This window comes from Callospermophilus lateralis, unplaced genomic scaffold (genome assembly GCF_048772815.1).
Source record: "Callospermophilus lateralis isolate mCalLat2 unplaced genomic scaffold, mCalLat2.hap1 Scaffold_730, whole genome shotgun sequence".
Lineage (NCBI taxonomy): Eukaryota > Metazoa > Chordata > Mammalia > Rodentia > Sciuridae > Callospermophilus > Callospermophilus lateralis.
Genome location: NW_027515347.1, coordinates 699,204 through 727,057, shown reverse-complemented (window position 1 = coordinate 727,057; position 27,854 = coordinate 699,204). Strand labels below are relative to the sequence as shown.

General features: G+C 36.3%; 2 pseudogenes; both read right to left on the bottom strand.

Moving 5' to 3' along the window:
- Window positions 1-14,563: 14,563 nt before the first annotated feature.
- Window positions 14,564-15,440, bottom strand: LOC143640913 (chromatin modification-related protein MEAF6 pseudogene; annotated as a pseudogene).
- A 7,016-nt stretch (window positions 15,441-22,456) lies between these two features.
- On the bottom strand, window positions 22,457-24,899 carry LOC143640911 (tRNA (adenine(58)-N(1))-methyltransferase, mitochondrial pseudogene; annotated as a pseudogene).
- Window positions 24,900-27,854: the final 2,955 nt, after the last annotated feature.

Genomic DNA, 27,854 nt, shown 5'->3' with positions numbered 1-27,854 from the left:
AGCATGCAATGGAGGAAGGATAGTATCTTCAACAAATGGTGTTGGGAAAACTGGAAATCCATATGCAACAAAATGAAACTGAAGTCCCTCCTCTTGCCATGCACAAAAGTTAACTCAAATAGATCAAGGAGCTTGATATCAAATCAGAGACTCTGCATCTGATAGAAGAAATAGTTGGCTCCGATCTACATATTGTGGGGTTGGGCTCCAAATTCCTTAATAGGACACCCATAGCACAAGAGTTAATAACAAGAATCAACAAATGGGACTTACTTAAACTAAAAAGTTTTTTCTCAGGAAGAGAAACAATAAGAGAGGTAAATAGGGAGCCTACATCATGGGAACAAATTTTTACTCCTCACACTTCAGATAGAGCCCTAATATCCAGAGTATACAAAGAACTCAAAAAATTAGACAATAAATTAACAAATAATCCAATCAACAAATGGGCCAAGGACCTGAACAGACACTTCTCAGAGGAGGACATACAATCAATCAAGAAGTACATGAAAAAATGCTCACCCTCTCTAGCAGTCAGAGAAATGAAAATCAAAACCACGCTAAGATACCATCTCACTCCAGTAAGATTGGCAGTCATTCTGAAGTCAGACAACAACAAGTGCTGGTGAGGATGTGGGGAAAAGGCTACTCTTGTACATTGCTGGTGGGACTACAAATTGGTGCAGCCAATTTGGAAATCAGTATGGGGATTCCTGGGAAAGCTGGGAATGGAACCACCATTTGACCCACCTATTGCCCTTCTCAGACTATCCCTGAAGACCTTAAAAGAGCATACTACAGGGATACTGCCACATCATTGTTCATAGCAGCACAATTCACAATAGCTAGACTGTGGAACCAACCCAGATGCCCTTCAATAGATGAATGGACAAAAAAAATGTGGCATTTATACACCATGGAGTATTACGCAGCACTAAAAAATGACAAAATCATGGAATTTGCAGGGAAATGGATGACACTAGAGCAGATTATGCTAAGTGAAGCTAGCCAATCTCTAAAAAACAAATGCCAAATGTCTTCTTTGATATAATGAGAGCAACTAAGAACAGAGCAGGGAGGAAGAGCAGGAAGAAAAGATTAACATTAAACAGAGACATGAGGTGGGAGGGAAAGGGAGAGAGAAGGGAAATTGCATGGAAATGGAAGGAGACCCTCATTATTATACAAAATTACATATAAGAGGTTGTGAGGGGAATGGGAAAATAAAGAAGGAGAGAAATAAATTACAGTAGATGGGGTAGAGAGAGAAGATGGGAGGGGAGGGGAGTGGGGATAGTTGAGGATAGGAAAGGTAGCAGAATACAACAGTCACTAATATGGCATTATGTAAAATGTGGATGTGTAACCGATGTAATTCTGCAATCTGTATTTGGGATAAAAGTGGGAGTTCATAACCCACTTGAATCTAATATATGAAATATGATATGTCAAAAGCTCTGTAATGTTTTGAACAATCAATAAAAGAAATAAATAAAGTTTTTATATACAGGCTTCAGTGACAAATATTCCAACTTAGTAGAATTTAAATGGTTCCCTGGAATAAAATCACTTTTAGAAAAAAAAAGTTGGGGATATGGGACTTGTCAATAATTGAAGAATGAGTGGTCCCAAGGTGAGTATGGTGGACATGATGGGAGATCTCCCAGCACCATTGTGATCACCATTACCATTTGTGTTCATGAGAGAAGTATCTACCAGGCATTCTGTAGTGAACTTTCTGTAGCAATCTATTTTTTGTTTTAGTGAAATTATCATATTCCTAAATTCCTTATCCATCCATACTAGACATCATTTTCCAAAACACAAAATCATTTTTAGTCTAGATTTTATCCTAAATATATATATAGAGAGAGGTTAAAAGTAAGAAGAAGCCAGGCACAATTTTCATGCCTGTAATTTCAGCTACTCAGAGGCTGAGGCAAGAGGATTCAAGTTGGAGTCTAGCCTCAACAATTTAGTGACACTCTCTCAAAATAAAAACATAAAGGGCTCGTAGAGGTCTTTATGTTTCAATTCCTAGTACTATGAAGAAAAATAAACAAAAAAAATATATGACATGGGAAGAAAATTTTCAGAACGAGATCGAGGAATCTGTTAACTTCTGCAATTAATCTGCCACTCACCCAGTTCTATAACATTGTATAAGTTACTTCAACATTTTGGATAGATTTTGTTGGGGAAGGAGGTTCCTGGGGATTGAACCCAGTGGCACTTTACCATGAGCTACATACCCTGTCCTTTTGTATTTTGGGATACTTTCTCACTAAGTTGATTAGGGCCTCATTAATTTGCTGAGGCTGTCCCTGAACTTGAAACTTTCCTTCCTCAGCCTCCTAAGTCACTGAGATTATAGGTGTGTACCACCATACCCAGCTATTCATCTAAATATAGAAAACCCAAATTTGATAATCATAACTTGACCTGTTATGGAGGCAGTATTATTGAGAAGGAAGAAGCCAAACAACAAAGTAGGACACCCAGAGGCTTGCAGTTTATGAAGAAGAAAGAATCAAGTTTGACTCAGTGATTTAAAAGTCAAAGACAACAGCTCTGGTGGTACACCCCTGTAATCTCAGTGACTCAAAAGGCCGATGAAGAAGTATTACAAATTTGTGGCTAGCCTGAGCAACTTAGCCAGATGCTGTCTCAAAATAAAAAGTAAATAAAAAGGGCTAGGGATGTAGCTCAGGGGAAAAGCCCTCTAAGTTCTTGCTTCTATGCCTAAACAAACAAACAAATGAATAAATGTATGATGAAGATTCAGGCAACACAGCCCTATTGACAGAAGAAAAGTTGGGAGGGGATATTTTGGTTTGGGTTAACATTGGATAACATTTTGACCGAGACAGGATAATTCAGTTTTTGAAGATAGAGGCTTAGGTTTCTATGGTAGTGGGTTTATATCCTCAGGGACAATTGGTTTGTCTTTTGTTATCTCACCAGTGTTCCTGTCTATCACCTCATTCTGTTATGTTTCATAGGAAAGAAAGCTGGAATCCAATTTTTCAGATTTTTTCCTTGTGTGATTTCAGGATATATTGTTCTAACAGGAGGCCCTTTCATGGAGTTCAGAAGGCTAAGTACTTACTTCTCCCTGGGCAGCTACAGTCTTGAGTTCTCACTGCTGTCTTCCCTGCTGGGAGCTCTAATTTTTACACTCTATCTTCTAGACTAACTTTTGCTTCCAGACGTCCTATAGGCATGTACTCTTATAATTTCTTGTACTGAACCCCATTCTACAAAAAATTCCTAATGTGCAATGTTCTTGAATACTGAGACTAAAGCATCTTCCATGTGAACATGATATGAATAATGACTGAGACAGTGTGTGTGTGTGTGTGTGTGTGTGTGTGTGTGTGTGTGAGAGAGAGAGAGAGAGAGAGAGAGAGAGAGAGAGTGTTGGAGAGTAAGTTAAACCAGTAAAAGACATAGAAGAGAAATGACCAGAAACTTAAGGGGAAAAAGGAGCAGATCCTGTAAAGCAAGGCAAATGAGTCAAACTGTGAGGCCAGAGATAATTTTTTTCAAGTAAAGGGACAAAATAGAGAAAAGGAGAATGTACATTGAATGAAAGGTATAATATTTATCATGGTGAATGACAACTTGCAGGGGTTCAGTTGTAGTGTACTGATATTCCTACACATTTAACTCCAGATGCAACTACAATGATGTTACCAGAACAGTGGCCTAACATCCCAGTTGTGGGCTGGTTAGATGATCCACATTCCTGGAATTTGGTTATGACAAAGAACCAGACTTGGCAAAATCCCTGAGTTGATAGAGGGAACCCCCAAAACATTCTCTGACATATAAAGCAAATTTTTATGTGGTCTTGAGAAAAGGCATTTGCCAAATTTACTAGTGGGCATACCAGGCTTTTAGCAGGAGATAATATCTTGAATAAATGTGCAAGGCAACATCACTTACTTATAGGTGATTAAATTTATATTAATCTGCATAATTCTGTAAGATCTCTTTTTTTAAAGAGAGAGAGAGAGAGAGAGAGAGAGAGAGAGAGAGAGAGAGAGAGAAATTTTTAGTATTTATTTTTGGCAGACACAACATCTCTGTTTGTATGTGGTGATGAGGATTGAACCCAGGCCGCACGCATGCCAGGCGAGCGCACTACCACTTGAGCCACATCCCCAGGTCAAGATTTATCTTTTGTGGCATAGTTACATAGTTAAATGGAGAGATGACATATTTCTACTTTTTCAAATTTGATCTCTGAAGTATTATTTTGATTTTGTAATTTTTAAATGAAGGGGCTGATATAGAAACTTTCACTTGGAAGTTCATACCTAACTGCCCTTACTCCATAGATCTAAGAGATAAAGTGGGTTTGCTTCCCATTGTTGAATGTAGTGTTTGCATCCACAGACCTCTTAGCTAATCATAGGTGTGTTTATAAACCCCCTAAGTCTACTGCAAGAGTGACTCTTACTCCCTCTGCCTTATAACATAGAGCTATTACTTTCTCAGGACCACACACCCACTCTCAGGACCATACTGAAACCATCCTGCCATGGGAACTATGGAAAGTTGTGTTAAGCTCCAAGTTAGTCTAATCATCTGTGAAGAATCCATTTTCCATATTCTGTACACAGCTACACGAGATAATGACTTTCACTGGAATTCAAAGAATAAGACTTAAATGTCCTTATTTTGGTAGTGTGTTGGAGATATTCTTGAGGCTATCTGGTCTACCTTTCATTGAGGATCTCTTGTCTGTGAAGTGGCTCAATTCATGGAACTGAGTAAGTTGTGATTCTCTACTGTATTGATAAGTTAAGACTGCTCACAAGAAAGTTTCTTGCTTTTTTAAAAAATATGATAGTCCAAATATCTAGAAATACCATAATTAATTAACTGCTAGTAGTTATATCTGTGGATAGAGCTATTTTGGTTAGTGCTCTAGTCATGCTGCCTATTCTGATAATCACCTCTAGCTCTACCTGATAATTGGGAAATCACTGAGCCCATTTTGAAGGAATGATCTCTAAGTATCATTACTGCCCTGAAATACATTGAGCTTTTCTAAGATGTTGGCTCTTTCCTCTCAAGTAAATTTCTCAATGTACTGCTGAAAAGAGTGTTCTCTGGGCATACACAAGGGTGGGTAAGTGGGTAACTTTGATAAGAAATATATATTAGTCTTGGCCCCTAGTTCCTGAGACAGAGCTCCTAATACCCTCGTAGATAGAGACACTAGAAGAATCTTTTGTTCTAATAGTTGGTCTTGGCCCTGGTTCCGGGCATATAACTCCTCAAATCCTTGACATCGTCGGAGTGTTTTCTTTTTGTATGCTATTGAGATGACTAAGAGCCAAGGGCTCCTGGATACCTAGATGGGAGGCTGGTTGTCAGGGAACGTAACCATGTGATCAGAATTGGCAGTTTCTGTCTTACCTCTCTGTATCCTCCAGGGGAGGGCACAAGGCTGAAAGCTGAGTTCATCAACATCACTTGATGACTTAATCAATTATTCCTACATAAGAAAGCCTCCATAGAAATGCCCAAGTATTGAGTTGCGGGAGTCTCTGGATTGCTGAATATTTAAGGTGCCTGGAGGGTGTGCACTGAGACAAGGCATGGGAGCTCTGCCCTTCTCCCATATCTTGCCCTCCGAGTCTTCCATCCAGCTGAACATCTATGTCATTTGTGAGACCCTTTATAATAAACAATTAAACAGAAGGAAAGTGTTTACCTGAATTCTATAAGCCATAGGAGGGCATTGTGGGTAACCCTGATTTATAAGCATGTGACACATCCTGGGCCTGGTGACTGGCATCTGAAATAGGGTGGTGTGTGGTACCGAGGCCCTCACTTGTAAGACTAATGCTTACTTCAACCACATTGAGGTAAAGTGTAGGGTACCCTGACAGTGCCCACTAAGAATTGTTTGGTTTCTCAAATTTTCTGTAGTTTGAAAAAGTGTGGGGATTGAAAGCCCCAAATTTAGTGCCCAGAGATAAGGTCTTCCACAGGGAGTGAGAATTTAATTTTTAAGTGTATATTTTTTCTTCAGTCTACATGATTATCTCACTCCAGATTTCTATTTCCCCAAGTCTTTAAATCCCTTCATCTATAATATACCAAAGATGTTCTGAAATTCAACTTTATTCAATTTGTATACATACGTGCATAGAAAAAATAATAAGACATACATGAAAATTATAACATAGAAATTTCAGGACAAAGTGTGCAAAAGGGAGAATGGGAAACTGGGATCAGAAAAGCTTTGGTTATAATTATGATTCTTCATTTCTGAAAATAATAGACATCTGAAACAAAGGCAGTAACATTTGTTGGATCTTGATGGTGTGAACACAAATGTTTGTTTATTCTTTGACTTTTCTATGTTTTCAAAATATTTCATATTAAAATATTTTATGATCTTAAACAATTGATGAATCTAACAGTTGTAAGTAAATATGCTCATAATATGGATCATATTACAAAATTTGCTGAAATTTGAAAAAGTCATTTTAAAAATAAATACCCTTGCAAAGATTGTTTTTTAAAAAAGGTGATTTACCACTGAGTGTAGCTCAGTGATACACCATTTGAGTAAAATGAGTGAGACCCTGAGTTTGATTTCCACCAAAACAAACAAACACACACACAAACACACACACACACACACACACACACACACACACACAGAAACACAAATTTCTAGGAAGACAAAAACAAAGGGAAATGAAAACAAATAAATAAAATTTGTTTCTCAATTAATTATTTATTAATAGATCCTTATTATGTGGGTTTTTTGATGACTAGTAGGCCAGCCTGATAATTTTAATCAGCTCTTTCTGGAAACCTGCAGATTCCTGAGTTTCCTTCTTCCTAACATATACTAAAAGTAGGGAGGGGAAGAAGCACAAGAATGGAAAAACTACAGTCTACCATTAAAGTTATCTCAATAACTAATATTAAGCACATATGTTTTGTTTAACAGTTTTCACTTGCAAAGGGTTTCTCAAAGCATGAGTTCTATGTCAAAAAGTCACCTCTACCTTGATCATCTTACACTGGCAGCTGTGATTAGTATTGTCCTTTTCAGTGGTTGCAATAGAGTGAAATGAGAGGAGGAGCTACTAAAGTTAAAAATGCTAGCTATCCTGATTCGGGTTCATATATTCTATGGGATTTTCTGTATCTTTACTTCAGAAAGAGTTTAAACCAAGAATCATCAAAGAGGAGAAAGGTGCAGCTCTTAATAATCACTTTTATTATTAATAATAATAGAAGAATAACTGATCAGGCAAATCAGCTAGATGGAGATACCTAAGTAGTATTGTGTGGTTTGGAATCAGATGCGCTGAGTTCATACAGTATGACAGTAATTTGAAAAGGGGACATTTAGGAATGCCTGAGTAAATGCATTCTCTCCTCAAACTGAACTATTGGGCTCCACCCACTTTTCCCTTCCAGGTTCCATAAGGGAAGAAATGGACCAAGACAACCTGGGTGATGGTCCTAAAGCTTTGGAAGTTCAAAGGGCTTCAACGAGGCCTGTTTTTATTTAACCCTCTAATTCACATGCAATGTAGAACTTCATCATCGGGTGCAGATGCCAAGGCTTAACAGGATGGATACAGTTCCAGGGTCTCACAGCCAGGTAATAGAGCCTGGCCTCCAGTACCTCTCCTTGACACTTCATAGATTCTTTATTCTTTTTCTCTACATGTTCCCTTGGTCTTAACCTTATAATTCCAGGGAGCAAGGGGGAAAATCTAAGGTAATCCTCTCTTGTAATTTTTTTATCAATTTAATAAATCATTAGAAATGACTTCTAGTGGTGGTTGTTTCATTACCATAAAACTAACAAAGGTTGTCTGCTTTGACTAAAGTAGCTGATTGTGGAAGATATTAACCACATATGTATCCATACCAAAAGCTCTCATTTTGTATAGAAAATAGTCATATCAATACCAGTCTCTCTTAATATATAGCCAGATTTTTTTCTTTTAGGAATAAAGCAATAAGTAGAGTGGGGAAGGCTTTTCATACAAAGTTACATGACATTTTCTGTTTTTGTTATATTGATAAATTCATCATCTACTGCTTCCTAACATATCACCCCCAAAACTTAAAAGCATCAAACAACACACATTATCTCAAACTTTCTGACAGCCATTTGACTGGAAGGCTCTGACTCAGGATTGTAAGGAAGGTGTAGGGAACATTTTGAATGGGGCTGTGGTCATCGAGAGCCTAACAAATCCCCTTCAGGGTTAGTTCACTCACATGGTGAGAAAGTTGATCTTGGCTGTTAGAACACTCAACTCTTCTCTACACAGAATATTTCTCTGTAGAGTACCTTGCTCCCCTCAGAGCAAATGATACTGGAGAGCAAGACAGAGCAAGGAAGATCTTCTGAGATGAAAGATGCAGTCTTTTTATAATGGAATCTAGAGTAATGCTTCATTCTACTGCCATATCCAGTGAGTTATAAGTGAGTCATTAAATGTAACCCACATACAATGGAAAGGAAATTGGGCTGCATTTCTTGGATGAAAGCATATCCAAGAATTTGTGGACATGGCTTTACAACCTTGCTTTGACCAAATGCTCAGCGTTTGCAAGAGAAAGCACATAAAGTGAATTTATTTCTTTTCAGAGGGTTCACACGCTGGTAAAACTGATAAAAACAGATAAAAGCTCTCTTGCTATTTCATTGATACTTCCTTCTATTTTCTTTGCAGCTCCCCCTCCTCTGCGGGCCTTGGAAGGCTGGATGTTTCCAGCTGCTCAGCCTCAACTTTATGGACACTCTTACCTTACAACTTCATCCCAAACTGTGCTTTATATACCATCTCTACTCCATCACTCTCATATTTCTATCTTCATCCCTGATCTCTCCTTTCAATTTCCATTTTATATATCCAGCTACTCCTTGACATCTCCACACAGTCTGCATCAATTTAAAATGTACCATGGCTAACAGAGAACCCTCAGTTCCTTCCACTTCTTTCCCAGCCTTCTCATTTTTAGTAAATCTACCCACATGTTTAAACTCTTCTTATTACGTATCTAATCCCTGAGCAAGTCTTGTCAGCACTTCTTTATAAATATTTTGCTCAAATCTACCAAACTTTCTCCACCTCCACTGCCACCACTCTGGCCCAACCTACCTTTCTTTCTCACCTGGACTACTGTAATAGCCTAAAGAGAGCCTTCTTCCTGCTTCTCTCCTTCCTCTTCTCCCTTCCTCCCTCCTTTCCTTCTTTATTCCTCCATTTCTTTCTTCTTTCTTCCTAGTTCCTGTAACTATTTTTCATTACAGCAGTGGTGGTATTGTGAAAATGTTGTCAGTTCATGTTACTCTGCCATTTAAAATTCCGTGTGGCTTTTTATTTCACTTAGAGCAATAAGTCTCAACTCTTTGGGCAGACTTACAATCTTTTACCTGTCCCTTGTCTTTGCCAACTTTCCACCCACATTGATCTTCACCATTAGTATATACTGTGTGTGTGTGTGTGTGTGTGTGTGTGTATGTGTGTGTGTTGGTGGGTGTTTGCATGTATACGTGTGTTATGTGCATGCTGCGTGTATTACTGTATTAGTGTGTATGTCTGGGAATGTGTCTGTGTAAATTGTGTTTGTGTGTGTGTGCACCAGGGGGTGTATCTGGCATGCTCTTGTCTACACAAGCCATCCTGATTGATTGGCAGTTTACATGGAATAGAATAGAGAGCACCCTGGAGAATACTCAGAGACCACAGACATCCTCTTTCTCAATATTAATATTTCTCTGGAGATTCATTAAGTTTAAGGGGTCTCTTGTCAATTGCATCTTGCTCTAAACAATGCATCTTGCTCTAAACTTGGGTTGTTTAATTATATTTCTGCCTGTTTAGAGTCTATGTCAACAAGTGAACTGCAAATACCACAGAAGACTGGATCTTGCTATCATTCACTTAGCTCAGTGCCAGAAATGTACAATGTACTCACAAAAAAAAAAATGAATGAATACACCTATTTCACAGCTTGCATTTCATTGTGACCTTTTGGTGTACTGTTTTTACCATAGTCAAAGTACCATGCAATTGTCATTCCTTAAAAAGGATCTCTTTGCTTTTAGAAAATCTCTTGGAATTTGTGTAATTTTAAGCTTCAGGCATTATGCTGTCCCTTAGGGGAAGCTGTGCAATGTTCTTGTGTTGCACCTCACTGTTAAATATACAGTGTACACCGAGCATTGCCATCATGTGAGAAAGTTTTGCCTCCTTTTTCTTGGAGTGTCCCAGTTCTTCATGTGGTAGGTATAATGATTAGTATGAACCAGAAGATGTGGGTTTGTATACATCTGAGATCTCTATAAATTACAAAGCCAAAGTCAGCAGCTTAGTCCTTTGGAGAAACAGAAAAATAGATTAGAAGCTCAAACATATAGATTGAAAACAAGAATTTAAAATTCTTGGTATCCCCTTTAAGGTCATGATCAAAAAAGAAGATAGTTTTTTCACAACATCCCCATCAGACACAGTTATGTTAAGGTCTAAAACAAATTTACCTAAGAAACAAATTGCATTTTGAGAAAAAATCTATCTGTTGTTTTTTTTCAGTTGTAGTTGGATGCAATAACTTTATTTTACTTACCTATTTATATGTGACGCTGAGGATCAAACCCAGCAACCTGCATGTGCTAGGCAAGCACTCTGCCACTGAACCACAATGCCAGTCCCTCTGTTGCTTTTCTTAAGGTATCTTAAAGAAGCATAGGTTTTCAATAAATTTGTAAGTGAATTAACAATGAGTTTCTCTTTCCCATGTGAGTGCCCCAAATCACCAACTCATAGTTTACCTTTTTCTTCCTTGTGCTAGTGTGAGTTCAGTTATTCTATAGTATTTAAGCTTTAGAAACAGATAATGCTGTATGGAAATGCCAAGAATGCTACTTCTGATGATTTTCTTTAGGAAGATTTATTTAAAAACCTATATATTTCTACATTATAATTTTCTACAATCAACAAAAAGAAAAAAAACAACTTGAAATTCTAGTGATCACTGGGAAAGAAAAATTTTTGTTCTGGATTTCTTTCAAACTTTGTTTTCAACAGGGGGTAAGATAGATAGAACTTCACATTCTGCCTATCTTCAAACCTGTGTGTGGTGTGTGTATATGAGCACATCCATGTGGACAATCTTATCTCAAAATTTCTCTCCTAAGTTTGATTTGAGAGGTTTTAGTCAGATCTGGCATCACCATGACCAAAAAGCCAGAGAAAATCAAGGTAGAGAAGGACAAGTTTATTTGGGGCTCATAGTTTCAGAAGTTAAGTCCATGGTCAGCCAGTTCCATAGCTCTGAGCCCAAGATGAGGCAGGATATTATGGCAGAAGGCTGTGGCAGAGGACAGCAGCTCAGGACATAGCAATGAAGAAGCAGAGTGCTTTGCTTGCCAGGGACAAAGTGTAAACTGCCAAGTCACATCCCTGAGACCTGTCTTCTCTAGTCACACCCTACCTGCCTACCAGTTAATTCATATCAGTGGATTAATGCCCTCATCACGTCACAATTCTCATCATCTAAACATTTCACCTTGGACCATCCTTGAGTTGTCTCATACATGAGATTTTGGGGGACAACACATAACCACACCATAACAGAGATATGATAAAGATATTTAATTGCAAAACATCTACATAAGTTGTATGACAATTTATGATTACAAACACAAATGGACATAGAAGAAATTACCCAAGAACTGTGTTTTTATTGTATTGCTTTACCTGTAAATGCACTGTGTGTTTAAGTTAGTTTGTTTGGTTTTCTCTTATATTAAGAAAAAGCATTTGTTAGGGCTGAGATTTTAGGATACATTTGCGCATTGCATATATTTTCCTCTTATTTATGAGAAGACACAGAGAAATGTGGCAAATTAAACACAAATGCTAGTGATTCTAAAGCTCATTTGAGTTTAAATTTTTACTACAGTCAGGAATAATTATAAAAATATTTTATTAGAATGGGGAGTACTCCACAGAAACTGAAGATATCCTCACTTTTAAAATTGTGGTCTTATTCTTACTTTTCTAATTTAGTTCATTATACTCATTTTAGCATTCAGGATAATTTTAAGTTGAAATACTTATAATTTGGGGATGTATATGATAGGGAGAATGCCCTGAATTAATTTTGGTTAACCCTTCAAAACTCACAAGTTTATATCTAACAGAAAATAATTGCATTAAAATATAATTATATTCTCATAGTCTTTATGAATAAAGTGAATTCTAGGTAAACTAGTTATAGAAACTGACATGATGTTGAATTCTTCTGGTCTTCCAAACTTCATGTCTCCCAAATGATATCTGGTTTCCAGTTCTTCCACTCACTCATGGCTTTCTCACTCTCATTAGTTAGCTCTTGCCCATTTGGATGAATAAGCGCACTTCATTTTAGATAGTGGAGCAGTCTGTTATATAAAAACATGCTCCTTGTTCATAGTGTGGTGTGATTTTTAAATTAATTTACAAGCTATATAGTCCTAGCTTGGGAGGGAATAAAAACACCCAGAAAAACAGATTTTAATCCTTCCATGAGGCAATTTGGAGAAGTTGTATTATTTTATAATAATTCTTAAAAATTAGAACTTATCATATAAAATTAAATAAACTATAAAACTTCTGTAATTTATTATCAGGATTTGACAATAATGAGCTGTATGTAATACATTTGTGTTTTACACTTTAATTTTTCATGTAAAAGAATTTTTGTATATAACATTAATTCAGTGAATAACACATATAGTATTCAAGTCCTAGAAAGGGGAAGACTGAAGTGGAAGGTAAAGAGATATTATTAATAAAGCAGAGTTATTTTGGAGCATAAAACAAGCAAACTATGAAACCCAAAGAAGAAGTTTTATGGCAAGTAGTTATATCCCAAGTACCATTTTAAATGGTACATTAAATTTTCTACAGTTCCATATAAATCAAATGTCGGTATTTACACCTTTATTGAAGCTTTTTATTTTGGGGGGTACAAATAAAAAATATCAATGACAGACAGAAAAAAATTTGGAATTCTTTATGAGGATGAAAAAATCCAGGAATATCTTTAATTGTACCATATTAATTTGAAATACTGAATTATGCAGTTATTTTGCCAATTTGAATCTCTCTGAACCTTATTTTGCATGTGGTATTAAATGCCAATAGACATTTTGCTGTCACTTTCTGAAATGTTTGCCTACAACAATTTAGATAGATACAAAAGATAATGAAGGACGGGAATTATGGTTACTGACATTAATTCCAAAGCATTTCTGTTCTGTTATCATTAGCCTCTAGGAGTTGAACTGTGAGTCAATTAGATATACAAGCTTAAACTATAGCCCTGGCCATCAACTTTGAAAGGTTTTGGCAGGCTTTGTTTAGATAGGGGAGTGAGACAGGGTGGATACTCTAACACACAATTCTGTCTGTTGCTGTAAAAAAAAAAAAAAAAACTCAATGTGTATGCTGTACCAAGATGGAGTTGTTGGAAAAATCTTTGTCAATTAGCCCAGCAATATATTTCCTAGTTGTTTTCCATTTTATTTTAACTTACCAATAGTTAACCATGAAATTATTAGTACATTTTTCAAGGTAAGAAAGAAATTATGGACACGATGGGAAGACAAACTGATTGTCTTTTGTAATAACTTTGCAACCACTAGATTACGACTATAACCAGCCTCCCTCTGGGTCTCCCAACATTTCCTTTAGTTTCTGTTCTAGTCTCCAAGAAGCAATAGCATCAACATTTTTATACAATAGAATTCTATCACCTAAATACAGGATTTTATTTAAAATGTTTTATTATCTAAATTAGGAAAATCCAGACGCATTATATTTCAGTGTTCAAGTTTTCTCCAAAGAAAATGTGAAATACAATTAACAAATGGAATGGTACATGTAAAGTGATTATCACGGTGTCTGGCATATATTTAAGACCCAATAAAGTTAGCAGGAATTATTATTGTTTTTACCTTTTCATGGTTATTTTAATCATCATTATTTTGTGCTCACTGTGAATGTATTGAAGAAACTGCATACTGAAAAGGATGCAATAGGATTTTTTTTTCATGAGAAGTCAAAGCCTGTGAAATTTTATTTATACAAAAGAATAAAAATATCTATTTTAAAAGAACTGATTTTAACTTGTGTTTTTCCGCTTTTCCTGTTCCTTGAACATGAAACTGCTTTCAACTCAAAGATTTGAGATAGGTAATTTTAAAATAAACACTCTTTACCTTCCTCCTGCAAGAAAACAAAGAGCCAAGTTTCCCATTTTACTATGGTAAGCCACATTATTTTCAGTTGGAATATTGGCAACTGCATGAAATAGATTACCAGATATGTTGGCAGGAAGGTATGAGCTGTACAAAGGCATTACAAAAAATCCCCAAAGAAAATGAGATGGTAAAATAACAACAGAAAATAAAACACAACAAATTAAGAGAATGCCAGATATTTACAGCCTACATCATTGTGATTTGTGTTCTACTTAGCATAAAAGAAAACCAGAGAATATTTCTCATCAGGGATCACGGATGTGGCTGGCAGTAGCCAGTTTGGGAAAAAATGTTCATTCTAAGAAGGGAGAAATGCACAGTTAACAACTTGCTGCGATTATAACCATGTCTTGGCCTTCCTGCAGCTCTGTTACTAAAAATGACACAAAGCAAATGATGCGATGTCTTACAGAAATGACATGTTTGTCACAACATTTAGAACAAACTACTCAGAGTCACAGGCACTGGGTCTGGGAGAGCAGAGGTGGATGGCCACGCACTCAGGTGAGGGATGTTTATCTTTATCTGTATGAAGTCGGAGAAGGGAAGCAGAGCTCTACAGCCTGGAGGCTTCTGCACTAATGAATCTAATAGTCCTGTGCCGGTTTTTATTCTTCCGTTTTTTATGGCTGCTGTGATGACTCCCTGAGGAAGTAGAAGAAGCAGCCTTCTGAGGTTTCACTCCCTGCACAGATCCATCCAGATCCTCAGGGTCCTCCTGGCTGGGCTCATTTTCCTGATTGTGGAAGTCTGGAGAAGTATCACTTTCTGTCCCACTTCCTGGCTCCCTCTTTTCAATGAGCTGGTCCTGAACTCCTGCCAGTGCACTTACTGCAGCTGACGACGTAACTGAGGATTTACTGAAGAGCCGCTCAGCTTCCTTAAACTTCCGATTCCTTCTATCATTTTTGCCATTGGAGTTTTTTTGGTTGGTCAGATACCGATCCCAGCCACGAATAATATTGGCATACATCTGAGTTTCTTCCAGGTAGCTTCCTTCAAAAGCATAGATCTGTCTCTCCAAGTTTGCCAGTGTTTCCGCCAGCTCCTGCTTCCACTTCACAAGCTCTGCCAGCTCCCGCCGGGTGTCGGGGATCTGTGGTGGCGCCGCCATGTTTTGCATCGCCATGTTGGGCTGAGGCGCGCCGCCGCCGCCTGCAATAGGATTTTAATTCTATGGTTTGTACATTGGTTTCTTATCAGGTTAACTGAGGATGACACTATTATAAATTTAGATTGAGTCCTATGTAAAATTGTGATGTACATGATATTTTTACTTTTAAAAGGTTTATATCTTCTTCTTTTTAAAAAATTCTTAATACCTTTTTGATTGTAGATGGACACAATATCTTTACTTTTATTTATTTATTCTTATGTGGTGCTAAGGATCAAACGCAGGGCCTCACGAATGTGAGGCAAGCGCTCTGCCACTGAGCTACAACCCCATCCCTGTTTATATCTTCTTATACAAAGTCTATAAAGTCTTCTGTCTCTCCAAGCAGGTATTTCTGATTGGGAAATTAAACAGGTTCATTTATTCAATTCACAGTCCATTCAACATCAATTCTTTGTATTTCTTTTTATCGATTCTTAGCCCTAGTTTCTTATTCTGCTGTGTTAGGGTCCTGTTCTCTGTTGTACAGGGAGTCTGAGAGATATCTGAGCAATCTAATAGTGAATGATTATTAAAAATTGATAATAGGTTAATCTACTTTTGGAGTTGCTATTCACAGCTCTAAGAAAGCAATTAAAAGGATTTAAACCATATTTTAAAATGGTTACCTGTCAATGAGAATCTCCTACTTTGTATCCCTTGTCAAGAGGTTTATCATTGTCACCCAGGGTTGCTCCAAATCTCTCTGTAGATCTTTAGCACATTCATTCAATACCCTCCTTCAACCATTCCCATGTTTTGGAATTGACATAAACCCCTAAAGCCTACTTTGTGGTGAGTGCTCCTGATAAGAAAGAAACTTACCTTTCTTCTCAGATGTACTATTTTGTTGCCTCATTCTTTCAGATATTTCAATAGAGCTTATGATGTTAGGATTCACAGATGCATTGTTACTCCTGCAAAACTATTTTAACAGCTTTCTTCACTTTCTCTCACATTGCAGTAGGAATTGTGGAGTGCATACTTGGTAAAGGTTAGTTTTTGTTTTCATTTTTTAAAAACATGTTCGACTCTTACATGTAAAGCTTTGCCTCTCTTATCTTTTGTTTTATTTTGTTTTTCCTTTCTTATTTTTCCTCCAAGATTCATTTGGTGTCTCCTCACCCCCATAATAATAGAACTATTGCTACCAGAAAGAGGATTTGAATAGCACGATGGAAAAAGTTGAGAAAACACTTTGAAGAACACTGTCCTCCTATAACACCTGTTGAAGAGATGTCTTCAGGAGACTGAGGCAGAAGACTGCCTGTCACTATGGCTGAAAGGACACTGCCTTCTAAGAGTGTGAGTAGCAGGGTGAAGCAGAGAGGACTTTGAGCTATTCTTCCATGTAATCCCTTGAGGAGGTTTGGTCTGGTTTCTTTTTTCTTTTTTTGGTGCCAGGAATTAAACTCAGGGGCACTCGACTACTGAGGCACATCCCCAGCAATATTTTGTATTTTATTTAGAGACAAGGTTTCACTGAGTTGCTTAGCACCTCGCTTTTGCTGATGCTGGCTTTGAACTCTCGATCCCCCTGCCTTGGCCTCCTGAGCCTCTGGGATTACAGACTTGTGCCACCGTGCCTGGCCTGGTCTGGTTTCTTAATCTCTGTTTCTCTAGCATCAGCACAACATCTAGCCCCTCCCAAGTATTCAATGAATGGAGTTTCATGTAGAATACACAGTGGGTACCTAATGGACTTCCACAGAGAAACCACAGTTACAAATCATGAGGGACAAGAGGCGCCTGCCAAAGAAATTATTAGTGTTGAGGAGAAAAGAGGGTAAAGGCCACGTGACAAACCAACCATTAGAAGCCATGGATCCCACAGTATTTCAAACAGAAAACCTTTGACAACAAAATAAGTTTTATAATTGTCTTAGGCTAACTTGTTCAAAAATTAACTCTTTGGATAAAGTTTTACTGTCTCAAACACAATTAGGTGAGGTAAAATCAGTTTAAACCCTCATTTTAAAAATAACTAGGTGTGCCTACAAAATTGTGTTGAAAATTCTGATGATATTTATACAATGCAATAAACAATGTTGTACTTGTGTGTTAATAAAACAAATACCCTAATAACATCCTATTCAAGAGAACATGCTTTTTTTTGTTAACAAGACTCTGCAGATCATCTCTCTGACATCAAGAACCCTTTATATTCTTTTGAGAAATGTTGCTGGCATTGATTAATATCACTCCTGGAGGCTATTTCCAAGCCAATGTTGTAACTAAGTTAAAGGAGCAGGCAGGTGTGTTGGACCTTTTTAATGCAGGATTGACACCTCAATAAATCAAAGGCAATAAAGGAAAATAATTTAGAAGAAAATACAGAAACTATTCACTCAAAAAATCATACACAGCACTAGCTAAATCAGTTCCTATTAAACTGATTTAGATTTACTTTGTATTTTTCCTTCTTTTACTAATAAACACTTAACATTTTCTTGCTCTTTTTCTCCTCAGGGTATTAAAAAGAAACCATCAATAATATGTGCACATTATTAAAATGAATGTAAGCCTATAAATATATATTATTCATACATATTCATAAGCTTATATTCTTTTTTTAGAATATATATATACATATATATATATATATATATATATATATATATATATATATATATTAAATATTCACACATATAGCTAGACAAATCTCTGTTTTCATATATAGGAAAAAAATCTTTTGAAAACTTAATGGAATTCTGATCAAAACTACTATCTCATAGCTTATATATATACATATATTTTTACTTATTTTCTTTCATTATTTTTTTGGTAGCAGGAATTAAACCTAGGGGTGCTTAACTACTTAGCAGTCCCAGGCCCTTTTTTATTTTTTATTTTGAGACAGGGTCTCTGTAAGTTGCTTAGGGCCTCAATAAATTACCTGAGGCTGGCATTGAACTTGAGATCCTCATGTCTCAGCAACTGGGATAACAGGCATGTGCCACCATGCCCATCTCAGAGTTTATTTTGCCCAATCCAAGTGGTAGTAATGAAGAAGTTTATAAGATTCAGGAACTGGCCTTACTTAAATGATCCTAATTTTTCTGTTGAAGTTTCTTCCTACATTCCCATTGTTGATGTAAGGCTGCTGTGTCCACCAGTTCAGACTAGGTTTAAGTGTTGAGTTCTAGTCCATACGTGTCACAGGCTTCCCCCAGGTATGAGTGCTGTGCATCTTAGATTTTGTAAAGGAATAAAATCTAAGAAAAAAGGGCAACAGTCAACCACATTGTCCTGTTCAAGCATGCACATGTTTTATTTAAGTATGCTCCAAAGGTCTATTTTTTTCCAGCATAATGCAGGTATTATGCTATCCTTTGAAATAAGATATATGAACTTCAAACAAAATTGTCAAAACAATGACCTTAGTTACTCCATATGGTACACAGAAATAATTACATTTCACTTACAATACAGATGCACTTAACACAGCCATCAATAGTCACTCACCACCAACACAGTATATTTTTTAAATCACCTAAAACATCAAAAAGTTTTTTCTTTTCCAAATATATAAAGAAATTAATATTTTGGATAAGTGATAAATGAAAAGAGGAGGCAGAATTGTCAACTAAAATAACCTAACTGCATTTTCCTTGATATATCACCAAGAACTTGAAAATAGAACTTCTTGTTGGGAATCAAAAGACATTAAGTATTCCTGATTGTAATTCCTTTGTCTAGTTTTTAAAAAGGTTCTCAATAAATGCCATCAAAGAAGTTTCACTATATATTTGCTCTAGAAGCATGAAGTGACAAGAGGCAGGTGTCAATATAATTGTTAATATTCACACTGCTGGAAGATTAGTAGCTTTTTAAAAGACACTAGGAATAAGGCCAATTCTTCCCATGAGACAGTAGTTTATCTTACTTTCACTCAGCAAATGTTTATTAAGAGCTACTGTGTGCACAGCACGGTTCTAGAAGCTATTCTAGAAATGGGAAGTAAAAATTTCTGACTTCACTCAAAAATGATTGGATTAATTAATTTTTATAAGTTATGATAAGCATTTGAATATCTCTATAATAGAGGGATAATTATTAACTCTTTCCATGTATAGAAACTAAGCTTTATTCCTTACAGTGGTGGGTGGCTTGGAATGAACAAAACATTATTTGACATAAAACTTTTTTTACATTCACGTCTGCTGATGTATTTTAAGGGTGTAAAGTTATAAAGACTTTTCACTTAAATGTACACAGAAATCAGTCTTGCATCATCAAGCTCCTGTCCTCCCAATTTCGTGGAGAATGCAGCACCTTGCCAGGACCTTTCTGAGATAAATTGGTGCCACCTTCATGAATGGCATTGGCCGAATGTTTTCATCAAATACTGCAACATGAAGCACTCCCGTTTATCTCTGCATTCCAATTCATATTAGATATTCTCAACATGTATTCAAGATCTAAAGCAAAATAAATAATACATCAAGTAAGATTCTGAGATCGTCGATCCTGTAATATTAGTCCCAGTCAACTCTTCAGGAAACACATCCCAATATATCTAGTATCTGGGCTTTTCCATAAACAGCAAAGACATTAGAGATAATTCATAGAAGTCAACTCCTTTTCTCTAGCTTTTGACAAGGGGATTGATGACAATCTACTTAGAAGATAATTTATTGGGGAATACAAAAGTAGGAAAGTCACTTGAACTACAGTGAATGCTAGTTTCTCTGATGATAATGAACCCAATACAAAGGTACCCTAGAAATAGAGAATGCACTGGGTCACAGCAATACAGTGGACCAAAGAATACTACTGAAAAACATGGATGACATGGTAGTTTGGGATTAAAAAGTCACCTAAACCTTTCAACACCAGAAGTTTTTCTATGGATGTGGCTCTTACTGTACCTATAATCTGGAAAGTACAACCACCAAAAAAACCTGATTCCTGATACAACATGTGTGCAGTGAATTATTGCAGTTGTAACAGTCACGCGGTGCAAGATTAAATGATAATACTGAACTATCTGAACACTTCAGATTTACTAGTGAGCATCCCAATGAGAAATGCTGCAGTTCTAAAAGGAGTTTATTTGCACAGCCCACCATGGAAAAATCCGCTTGTTGTAAGTGCACAGAAATTCCCCTTTATACAATTATGATTTATCATGCCTATTCTGAAGACAATATAAGGAAACAGAGATCACTGCTCCAAAGAATTCTAGCATGCATTATGATGGTTTTCTTCAGTCAATACAAATGTGTTGTATGAGTTTTTTCCCATATGTAATAATCTTCATTATAGCCAATGTTCATGGTTTTAACAGGAAACATTTTTATCAAAATGTTTTCCGTGTTTTTTTTTTTTTTTTGTTTTGCATTCTACTGGAACATTTTGTTCAAATATTTATTTTATTTGTTTTGTGCTCATTCATAAAGTCAAAGGGCCACAGAATATTCCTCTATATAACAGGTCAAACTCTGTCTAGAAATGTCATTGGTGGTTTTATTCACATCCTCGAGTTTGGAAGAATTATTTTTGTTTCACTACCAGCCTTCTTGTTTTGCTGTCTTAATCTGCAAAACGTTTATTTATTTATTTTTCTTCTTTCATCTACATTGAGATTCTTTCCACAGCCAGGGCTCAAATTCTCTTAAACCGAATACAATTGTCTTATAAGGCAGACACCCTGACAATATTTCCTCCTGAGTACTCGGGAGACTCTGGCCTGTCATCTGCTTCTGGTGTGGTTACTGGAGGTGTTGGGATGCTTATTATTGCTGTAGTCACGTAAGGTTGTTCACAGTTTAGTTTAACACAGTCTTCCATTTTGACATTTAAGCTGGATCGGCTGATGAGGAAAAAAAATAGATTTAAGAAAAGAAGATATTTATTTAATTTTTATCATAAAGCTGAAAAATGTACATTTTAATGATTGTAAGTAGCATTTTAAATGTTCAGGAAAATTATCATGTAAAAATGAAACATCAAAACGTAATATGAAACATCAAAACTTAATATATATTATCTTGAACATTAACCAGTTCATTAACATTAAAGACAATTCTTAAAGCCAGATCAACTCTTTCTCATACAAACTGCATTATAAATGTAAGGAAGAAAAAGGACCAGGTAAGATCTGGACAACCTGAACTGAGCAAAGTAAAATAACTTTAAGATAGAGACTCAGAGTTTGATAGGCCATGTGATTTCTCAATTCCTTTGTCCACAATCTCCTTTCATTATTATGTCTTTTTGAAGTATATAATGCAAATTAGCCCTCAATTTATTGATGATCATATCTTAAGAAGCCAAAAAAGTTAGCTGTTCCCATTTAGTAATTGAAGGTTTTCTCAAAAGATATTCTTTACCAGTATGTTATACTCTTTGGGAGAAGGAGGAAGGAGAAGGATCAAGAAGAGTATAAACAGGAATTAAAACTATTTTCATGGAAAATGGCTAAAATGTTTATGTCATAATATTTTCTTCTTAAAACTGTCACCGTTTTCTACTTTGTTTTATGATGGATGTAAAATATCTTAAAGACAAAAATTCTTCATTGTCCTAAATTTTAACATTGTGGTCCAATTTTTATAAATCAACATAGTCTGAATTCAGAATCTCATCTTGGTTTTCAACATAGCTTCTTTTTTTATCTTAAAATGCATTTTATTTCAGTAGCCAAAGGCCATCAATCAAAGAAAGGAAAGAACACTAACTTCATGAAGACAGACAAATCCATGGAGTGGTTTACAGGAAGTGAAGAATGAGATGGCTCATCTAAAGCAACTTGGAATCATTAGCTACAAAAACTAAATGCAAGACATATGTCAAAATGGGACATTTAAGCAGTTTTGCAAACTTTAACATCTTTTTTTAGCTTTTGTTATTTTTCAGAGTTATATGTAAAAGTTATACAAATCATAGTAACAGCTAAAAATACTAATCTATGAAAGTAGTGATTTATAGCTTAAAGTTCTAGTTTGATATTTTCCCATCTTCAAATAGGTTGACATCGTTTGGGATACTCAGTTAAGTTGTGGTTGGAACTTCCTCAACTTGACAAGAAAACTGTATGACCAGCTTGCCAATGTATAGGTCTGGCAATATAGGGAAATGATCCATATGGAAAATCAGAATGTGATCCTTCATGGTCATTCTCTTGAAAACAAATCTCACTTTCAACTCCAGTTTCCTTTTGGATATGTAATTGTAAATCTTTGTTGATTTTAGGTTCTACTTTTTTAACTAAAATTCCATTTTTTCTGTTTTGCAAGGCAAACCAACCAATCTCTGACAATGACTTCACTTATCTTTTCACATGAGAGAGAAAGTTCACAGATGCGAATTCCATCTAAAAGTTCAATAACCTGTGTGATGTTTGCTAGATATACAGCACATATACCACCCTGTTTAATATTTGGATATAAAACAGGCAAAGCAACTTGAGGGTTTAACATATCCAAAGCTACGGCATCAAATGTTAAAGATTTGATATCTTCAGTTGCTCCAGATATATCCTTATGAATAAAATTCACATTGTCTGGCCATTCTTCAATGTGACTTAATTTCCATGAATCACGCCAGTACTTGTAATTCTTCTTGGCTAGATAATGGTGGTCTTTCCGTATCTCAAAACTTATGACTTGTCCTTGTAATCCAACTGCTTTTGATAAAACAAGCTCATTCCACCAGAACCCGAACCAGCTTCCAAAACAGTATCACCTGGGCTGATGTCCATCATTGATAGTATCATATTCATATCCTTTGGATATGTGATGGCAGGCCCTCTTTTCATCATTAATACATAATCTTCCAATGCCAGCCTCATCAGCATGAAACTCTTACCACAGGAACTCGTCAGTACCTGGCCTGGGAACTTCCCCAGGATCTCGCTGTATGGTACTGACCCCCAGCTACTATTTAAGTGCCGGACATTGCTCAACCTAAATAATTTTCTATATTGTGTTTCTCTTTTCCCAGTCGCAGCTAAAATCAGCTCCCCAGCCCAAAAGGGTCCCTCTCTGGAAGTTGAGCAGGAAGAGGAGTCGTGAAGCTCTGCGGTCTCAAAAGTGGACTGAAGCACTGGGGTCAGCGGAAGATTCCCGGATTCCGAATATGAGGGACCAAATTGAGCCCGCTCTTCGCTTGATCTCGAGGGGGTGACTCGTCCCTCGGTGTCTCCAGTGACGAAAGACATGTGTTCCCAGTGCCCGGGACGCGGAGAGGGAGAGGTGGAGACGAGTCTGCGTCAGGGGATTTTCTTCGTGTCGCCTCTGGCTCTCTGTCTTGATCTCGCACTTCTCTAGGCGAGAACTCGCAACACAGTAACCGCGCTTCTTGGAAAGGCGGTTGGCCAAGGCCGCACAGGGTCCAATCGACCCCAACCACAGAAACCTACCCAGGCGCCGCAGCTCCAGCAAGCCCTGACTGCGAAGAACTCAACATAGCTTCTTAAATGCCAACAAAGAAGCAAGACTGAACTTATAGAGGGTCACTCTAAGAATATATGCTCTTCAAATAAAAGAATGAAGTAAAAAACATTTTGGCAGAAGTTGATCTTTCTAATGTATAATTTAAATGTATTACTTTTTATTAACATTTATGGTAAAAAAATAGTAAATAATGAAAAGTAAAGGGAAAATGTCAGTGTAAAAGTTTCACATAAATTTTCCATAAATTAACTGGTAAACAATTTTAGAATTTAACTTATCTTTTAGAATTTAACTTATCTTTTTGATATCAGATTGACTTTTGTATTTGATGTGGCCAAAAAATATCTTTTGGATCAAAAGTATAGGTTAATAAAAGATTTGTGTAGGCATAGTTTTAATTTTTACTGTTACATTGAATATGTTAGTATATTTTAGGTACTATTGAATAACTTTCAATCATATCAATGTCAGTTTCACTTGTCTGTTTAGTAGTTTTGACTGTCATTTCAGGCTCTTTGAGTTTACATATGGGGCTCCTGGGTATAGAGGTCCTTGCTCAAACAAACAAAAAATTGTAGAGTTGAAGCAATAAAAGCATTGTTAGTCATCTTTTCTTCTTCCTGTTGTGAATACTGACATAATTACTATTTTTGACCCCAAGGGATATGCCAGTGGACTCCTTCTCCTACTTGCTGCACAGTTTTGTCCCTTTCTCAGCCCTAGGAGCTGGGACTTCCCTGCTAATAGGTGGCAATGTGACAGCAGGGACAGAGCCTGTGAACCAGTAGGTTCATCCAGGTACCTGTTAGATAGAGGAGTTCTGTCCACACACCGGATTAGAATCGTGCTGAGCTCCTGCACGCTGCCTCGATGACTCCCAGATACGTTGGCATTTGGGATGCAGAAAGTTTTTTTGTGTGTTGACGTGAACAGCAAGTGCTGGTGACTCCTTGTTGTGAAGAGAGAGATGGGCTGTGACTTGAAGGACGGTTAACGGTGGTAACTTCCATGCAGCTTTCTTCAAAGACTTGTTCATCCACGAATTCATGATTCTATTTCAGAGTTGGAAGAAAACATGAAGAAAGCAGAGAAGCACATTTGAAATTAAAATAAACAAAATGTATAGCTTTCTTTTACTAACACCATTTTCCAACAGATTAGAATATTAGAACCACTTTTCTTTGACGCTTGTGTGGAAATAAAATCTCTCTAGTTAGACTGAGGGATTGATGCGTGCCAGTGGATCCAGTGTTCATTGACAAATTAACTTTATCTTAGAATATAATTTATAAATTTAAGGATAAAATAGAAAGTCAGAAATTAGAAGGGAAAAACCCTGGAAATGAATATAGATAATATCTACAGGAAATTTAAAAATTTACATTGACTTTATTTTTTAAACAAATTGAAATCATAAAGAGGTTATTTTATAGAACACCACAGTAATACTGTTAAATAGTAGCAAATACCTTCACTTGGGATTGAAAAAAATTTTAATCTGAAAATAAGATATTGAAGACACTTCTGATTTCTTTATATAATTTCTGGTATATAAGAAAATATAACTTATTAGCTAAGAAAATAAAATGTTTATCTGTTAAATGGGTCACTGTGCTTGACTCAGAATGAATGAGCACTGAACTTTCATGGCCTCTTTTCTTTGTGATATATTACAGGGAGAACTCATGACCTCAGTCTTTGTTCAGGGTGTGTGTGTGTGTGTGTGTATGTGTGTGTGTGCGCGCGCGCACATGGATGTGCATAGTGCTGGGGATTGAACCTTGGTAGAGAGCACTGCTCTACCACTCAGCTACATTCCAGCCTTCTTATTTTTTTTATTTTGAGACAGAGTCTTGCTAAATTGCCCTTGCTGGCCTCCAACTTGCAATCCTCCTGCATCAGCTTTGGGATAAGCTGAGATTGCAGGCTTCCACCACACTACTCCAGCTGTTCTCCATCCACTACCTTCTAGCCCATAGGCAATCAGTAATGGGCATCATTTCACACACCCTATTTTATAGATGCACAGTGTCAATTTTACTTTTAAAATGTTTAGCAAAGAATTGCTTCCTAAAATGCCTATGCAAGAATTTTACCTTAGAAATAGAAGGGAAACATTTTGGTCTGATTGCTAGAGAATAACTTCAATTACTGTTTTTCCTTTGTGTGCACAGAAATGGCCTTCTAATGGAATACTTTGCACATACCGAATTTCACTTAACCATCTCTCATCCTAAAATATTAGTAAAACAATTGAAGCAATTCACTGGCTAATAGGAAATAGATTGTTTCAGTTACTCATTGGTCATCTCTTTGCTGAGAAAAGCATTTGAAACACATGAAATTTAACATTCTACTGTTTAGAGTCCAGAGAATAATTTGATTAGATAAGGCAAAATTTCATGTTAAATATTACATTTTAGAGGAAAAAAGTGCACAAAAGATTCATTATCTGATTTCTTCTTTTACAATGTACACTTCACACACATAATGCAAGTTATCCTGAATGAGATTTTAATTTATCTCCTAGCAATTAGAATTGAAGAAGTCATTCTGTTATTGGTTACCCTATATTTTTATAGGTGGTGTTGAAAGTAATTTTTGATTTAAAAAAATAGTTTTCATTGGTAAAGTAATTGAAAAAAGGAAACAAGAGGAAAATGACAAAATGAATTCTACCATTATCATTTAAGTTCATCTAATATCATATAAGCTACAAAGTATCAGTCTTTAAAACTTAATACTAAGTAAGTACTAAGAAAGTACTAATAGGTTATAGACTTGTCCATATCTTTGTTTAAAAATTCAAATATAATTTTGTATTACCCTGTTAAAACACTTAACTGATTTCCATCTATCAGGACACAAAAATCAAAATTGCTCACTTGACTCCAAAGACTGACATTATCCAGCCACTGTCTCTGCTTCCACTTGGGCCATGCTACACTTGCTTCTTTGAGTCACCCTCAAATTCTTTTGCCTTCCCTCAGGCCAAGTTCCTCTTTCTTCATTCCCTTGGTTTCTTTGACTACCAGCCTTCCTGCCTACCTCTCCATCTTCCGTCCTTCCTTCCTTCCTTCCTTCCTTCCTTCCCTTTCTTCCTTTTGCAACTACTATATATATATATATATATATATATATATATATATATATATATATATAATATCACTTTTATCATAGTCACCTATTTCATTCTTTCATTAATGAGACATGTACATTAACCAAAAATGTTACCCAGCAAAAAAAGATGACATATAGTTCTCTTCATATAATTGCAAATCTACATACAGTAGCCAATACTACTATAAAAGTGGTTCTAACCTTAGAGAAAAATAAGTTGTTTTAGAGACAGCATGGTCATTTTTGCCAGATTCATACAGTGCATTAGCAAAAGAATCTCTCATCTTTGTTCAGCCTCTTTTGTCTTACTTTGACACGATATTGTTTCATTGGTGGTACATGCCAAATATCTGTTGAATGTTTTCAAGACCCCTTTGAGGTCCTTAATTACTTTGGTTCCAGCAGGTAATTGAGAAAAATTCTTTTATAAAAATACTTTAGAAAATGATTTTACTTATGACCTTTTCAGTACAACCATCTTGGCAAGTCCAGTTTGTATAATTGAGAGGTTAAAAAAAATTCTTCCAATCCTCTTCTCTACCCTGGAAGGAAATGAGAACTTCATGTCATGGCAAATTGCCAGCAACAAAAATGGAAATCAGGGTGAAGTTTCAGTAAATAATTAACTGTGGTCGATTGGAAAGTAGAAGGTTTCCAAAGTGTTAATTAAAAATAGAGTTCGTATTGTCAGTTTTAGAATAAAAGCTAAGTAGTTATTTTTGAACTATTTATCTGCTTTAAGAAATACTGATGGTGTTTGGTAAAAGCTGTTCATCTCCTAAGCACATTTCTCCTATTCATCCCAATTTCTCAGAAATTCAGTTTTGCCTAATCCTCTAATCTCAGCAGGATTTCTCAGTCAGTTTCAAGG